Source organism: Pinus tabuliformis, chromosome Q, assembly GCF_031772625.1.
Source record: "Pinus tabuliformis cultivar Carrire ecotype Pingquan chromosome Q, CPIR1, whole genome shotgun sequence".
NCBI lineage: Eukaryota > Viridiplantae > Streptophyta > Pinopsida > Pinales > Pinaceae > Pinus > Pinus tabuliformis.
The window spans coordinates 552038546-552044470 of record NC_142296.1 but is presented as its reverse complement, the minus strand read 5'-3'; positions in this window follow the sequence as shown (position 1 = coordinate 552044470).

The following is a 5925-nucleotide window of genomic DNA, read 5'->3' as shown; positions in this document are numbered from 1 at the left end:
CCATTAAACAGTCATTAGAACACATCAACAACCTGAACCACCTGTAACTTTAAACATCATAGCTCAAATGGTATACGCTACTACAATGAACCAAACCTGCGTACATACGCGCTTTCACCAAAGCCAACCCGTGTACAGATCTATAAATATTCAATCATGACTTGCAGCAATTTCAAACTTAAGTTATACCCAGTTCAGATCATTACAAGCGTTAGTATACAGATCTAGAATAAGCATAATAAACTATATAGAGATAGTTCATTTCAAACCATTTGATCCCGATCTATCCTTAGATCTTGTTCTCCATCAACCGGTGAGATCCCTCTTTAGCTCAGATCCAGATCTGCACCATAACCCAATCACAGTATTCCAGATCTAGCACTTTATCAGATATTCAATAATTCAGATGATGCTTTGCCAAGCGATCTCCTTCCTCTTTTATAGTCTTAGGCCTTTCATAGTACCATGGTCCAAAACCATAATAACACAATACCATGGACTCAATACTTGGGATCAACACTTTTGGATGCAATACCACGGACCAAAACCATAGGATCAAAAACTGTCGGACTAATACCATGAACCAACCATGAAAGTGCGTGAGATCAACACTTTTGGATGCAACACCACGGACCAAAAACATAGGATCAAAAACTGTCGGACTAATACCATGAACCAGTCATGAAAGTGCGTGAACTTTTCTCTAGCATGAAGGGAACTTTTCTCTGCATGAAAGTGTGTGAAATTTTCTCTACATGAAAGAAACTTTTCTCTGCATGAAAGTGCTTGAACTTTTCTCTACATGAAAGAAACTTTTCTCTGCATGAAAGTGCGTAAACTTTTCTCTACATGAAACAAACTTTTATCTTCATGAAAGTGCGTGAACTTTTCTCTACATGAAAGAAACTTTTATCTTCATGAAAGTGCGTGAACTTTTCTCTACATGAAAGAAAATTTTATCTTCATGAAAGTGCGTGAACTTGAAAATAACTTTGCTGCACTATAATTTATCAGCTGTGTGATTTTCCATCAAGGACAACACTTGTCTCATAATGCCAACAATCTCCCCCTTTGGACTTGATGGCAAAGCTAACCTGAGAACTGTCATCTGATTCCTTTGAGTTGTCAAGCATCCCATGCATTCTATCACATCTAATATCTCTTCCGTAGATTCATCTAGATATATATAAGTGAGTTGATCTTCTACGAGTTGGTTGCCATCAAGTACAACACATGCATCATAATGCCAACAATCTCCCCCTTTGGACTTGATGGCAACAATACCAAATCACTCTCCCACTTTCACATCAAGGGCAAAGGGCGGACCAAGATATTCTCTTCCTTTGCTGTCCATACTCCCCTTGAGTACCTGTTGAAATCTCTGAATGAGCTCCCCCTTTGTATATGCCATGGTGCACCAATCTGTCCATGCTCTTTCTGAGAACATGCTGAAATCTCTGCTCTGCTGAAATATGCTATTCATGCTCCCCCTGACTGTAAGCAAGGTCTGTAAAAAGATGTTCTACAAGAAGAACATGACTCTATACATCATAAATGACCTTCCTATCACCAAAGACTCATGCATACATCTATCTCCCATCACAATGGTGATATACCAAAAGTTTACATATGATAACATAAGAGAATAACATCATTCATCCCAGGCATAGTGGGGAAACCAACATAGGCCGTTACATGACCTGAATAGATCTCATCAAATGACTACAATAGATAGAGACACACTATTACATCATGAGTCTTGATATGACCTTTACATCGAATGATATACATGACATTTATAACAGAGACCAAACACCTAAATAAGATCATGATAAACATCAGCAACAACACTGTATGATCTGCTCCATAGCATCTGTCAACAGCAACATGTATTAGTGCATGAATCATCAAGGTATGTTCGTATCAACTCATCCTTTTGAATAGAATTCTGTATATACAGAATCATTCACATTCTATTATATGTGAGAAACACCATAGCCATCCAGATCTGCATGAACCAAGTATCATCAATTGGGAATATCTGCATCAATCAACATATGTACGAAACAACCTATCATCATATAGGTAAGAATTCATCATCACCATGTGTCCAACAATGCAACTTTGAATAATCATCCATGTATCCAACCAACAATCCTCATCCATATATGTTCCAAGAACAATAGGAATCCTGCATCATAACTGTACTATATGATCTTTATGCATATGACGACAACAGCATATGAGTGACTCATCATCAAAGAAGATGTGAATTCAAGCTATGTACTTCTCCTTATCCTTATGAAGATCACCATGTAAGCACCATTAGAGAATCAACCACAAATCTGATCTAAATATCAACTATGTAACCCCAAGAATCATCTGAACAATTCATAACCATATCATAGCAAGATGAATCATTTATCCATATAAGCATCATCACCAAGGACTATTAACCATAATGCCAGCAATGCATTAAAAGCATATGCTCCCCCTAAACCTGTGCCATCTTGGTTACTGTCAGATCTAATCATGCATATCAGCAAGAAGTATCAAGACATCATCATTATCAAGTTAGAAACAAAATACTTCTAACCATCAAGTCATTTCCACACATCATCAGCAAATTGTAACCATTATCAAACAACGCAAATAATAAACCGAATCATAACTGATCCTTTTACTGCCTTTCCTCAAACAATCATATACGCGACTATGTCATAACCAACTCGCGTATATAAGTGACTTATCTTTAAGAAACTTGCGTATGAGAGTTAGGACACTGAAGTTTTACACTTCTAGCTCCCTCTGATTCTGTTATGTCTGTATGTTGTGCTGTGCCGCCTCTTTCTGACTGTACTTCTTTCTTCTTCCACATCTTCAAGTGTGATGATGATGTTTTCTCCTTTTGGTATGGTGCCCATACTTTGTTCCTGCATTCCTTAGCTATATGTCCAAGCTTGTTACATGTGTAACATCTTACATGTCTCATATTTCTTCTATAGCAATCAACAGCTCTGTGACCAAACATATTGCAAGCAAAGCAATATCCATTAAAATACCTTGAATGTGATGATCTTTCTGCATGATGGTCTTGAAACCTTCTTCTTCTACATTTGGCTGCAACATGTCCAAGATTATGACATACATAACATTCAACATTATTCATAGGAGGAGTAAAAGATTTTCTTTGAAGAATTTCTTTCCTTGGTTGATGATGAGATTGACCTTTCATCTCGTTATTGAGCATTTCAGATTTTGCAGTCGAGTCCCTTGTCTTACTTTGTGAACTAGATTCACCTTCAATAGATTCATGAAAACCAAGACCAGTTTTGATAGCAGGAGACCTTTGACTATTAAGAATATCATCCAAGACTTTAGTACTATCTTGAAATCATAACAGTTTATCCTTTTCTTCTAATTTATCTTTTAGAATATTTACCATCTTGAAATCGTAACAGTTTATCCTTTTCTTCTAATTTATCTTTTAGAATATTTACCTCAACTTGATGTTGCTCTTCCTTTTCAAGATACTGCTTCTTCACATTTTCTTCAGCATTTCTTTCTTCTTCCAACTGACGTCTTAGTTCAAGAACTTCATTTTCATGAGCTTGGAGTAGTTCTTTATTCTGCTTCTTTGATTCTTCAAGATCTTCCTTCAGCAAGAGGATCGTAGCTTCAAGACTTTCATAGTAACTGGATCTATCTCTGAGTTTCTTGATTGTTGTGCTCTTCTCACTGACTTCATCTCTTAGAGATGTTACTTCATCCTACAACTTTTGATATTTGTCCTTCAATAACTTCCTTACCTTGTTTCCTTCCTCTAGTTGAGCTTTTAGTTTGGTAGCTTCTTCTTTGAAGGCACATTCCCTTTTGTTCAATAGATCTTGTTGATCTATAATTTTTTTTGTAAGCCTTTTGAATTCTGCCTCTATTTGATATCTTTCTTGCTCACCCATAAGAGAAAATTCAGTTATTTCGTTATCACTTTCATCTTTTCCAAATGGATAGATAGCTGGAACATCAGAGGATAACACATTCATACCTAATAGTTCATCTTCATTCTAAAATGATTCTGAATCTGAAGTGCTTCTTCCACATAATCCCCAATCGATTCTCCCACTGTCATAGTTCTTTTGAGATGTCTTCTTCTGCTTAGGCGCTTTCTTCTTAAGCTTCTTTCCCATTGTTCCACGGATCTCCTTCAAGTGATCAAGCTTCTACAAAAGGACCTACTCTGATACCAATTGTTGGAAATAATACTGAGAGGGGGGGGTGAATCAGTATTATGTCGTCAATAAAACTTTTTCATTTCCATATTCAGATTCATATATGCTACTTCCACAACTTCTTATGATTCAGTTAGTTGATCCTTAATGAGTGCATTAGAACATTATCAACCATATTAACAGCAAACAGGTGCAGTAAAATAGAACAGATCATCACACATAAGCCACACACATGAACACCATGATATAAGGTGGAAACCCAATGTGGGAGAAAACCCCCTGCTGCAAGTCATCTCAATCTACTTCTTAATAAGAAAATCCTTTTACAATATTTCTGTACTGGTGCAGTCTTATACCAGTATGTAGGCTTCTACCTACAGAGAGCTACAACCCTCTCTCGTTCTCCAGTCTCTCCTAGAAGGGAGCTACAACCCCCAATGTTCTTGTACTAGCCAATCCATCTACTAGTACGCAGGCTGCTACCTGCTACAATGCTCCAAAGTTTTCAACTGCTACTGGAAGGGAGCTATCACCCCCTTAGCTCTTGTACTAGCTAAGATACTAGTACATAGGCACCGGCCTACAGTCTTCTCTCCTCCAGGTACCACGTTTCATTAATTTTCAGATTGGATACACCTGAAGCACAACAGATAATCTGAAAGGCCACGTTTCATCCAATTTTCATACTGGACCCATAAATATCATTGAAGCACATAATCAATCAATCTTCTGAATCACCCAAACACCAGATCAATACATATACAAGGATAATATGTGTGTTAGCAACCCGATCTAGTCCATTAGATCACATAAATATGAGTCATTATGATCCTGATCCATTATTAGATCTCATCCATCAACACAATCAATCAAACTGAATATGTAGAATACTGACACCATTAAACAGTCATCAGAACACATCAACAACCTGAACCACCTGTAACTTTAAACATCATAGCTCAAATGGTATACGCTACTACAATGAACCAAACTTGCATACATACACGCTTTCACCAAAGCCAACCCGTGTACAGATCTATAAATATTCAATCATGACTTGCAGCGATTTCAAACTTAAGTTATACCCAGTTCAAATCATTACAAGCGTTAGTATATAGATCTAGAATAAGCATAATCAACTATATAGAGATAGTTCATTTCAAACCATTTGATCCCGATCTATCCTTAGATCTTGTTCTCCATCAACCTGTGAGATCCCTCTTTAGGTCAGATCCAGATCTGCACCATAACCCAATCACAGTATTCCAGATCTAGCACTTTATCAGATATTCAATAATTTAGATGATGCTTTGCCAAATGATCTCCTTCCTCTTTTATAGTCTTAGGCCTTCCATAATACCACGGTCCAAAACCATAATAACACAATACCACGGACCCAATACTTGGGATCAACACTTTTGGATGCAATACCACGGACCAAAACCATGGGTTCAAAAACTGTCGAACTAATACCATGAACCAACCATGAAGGTGCGTGAGATCAACACTTTTGGATGCAATACCACGGACCAAAACCATAGGATCAAAAACTGTCAGACTAATACCATGAACCAATCATGAAAGTGCGTGAAATTTTCTCTAGCATGAAGGGAACTTTTCTCTGCATGAAAGTGCGTGAACTTTTCTCTACATGAAAGAAACGTTTCTCTGCATGAAAGTGCGTGAACGTTTCTCT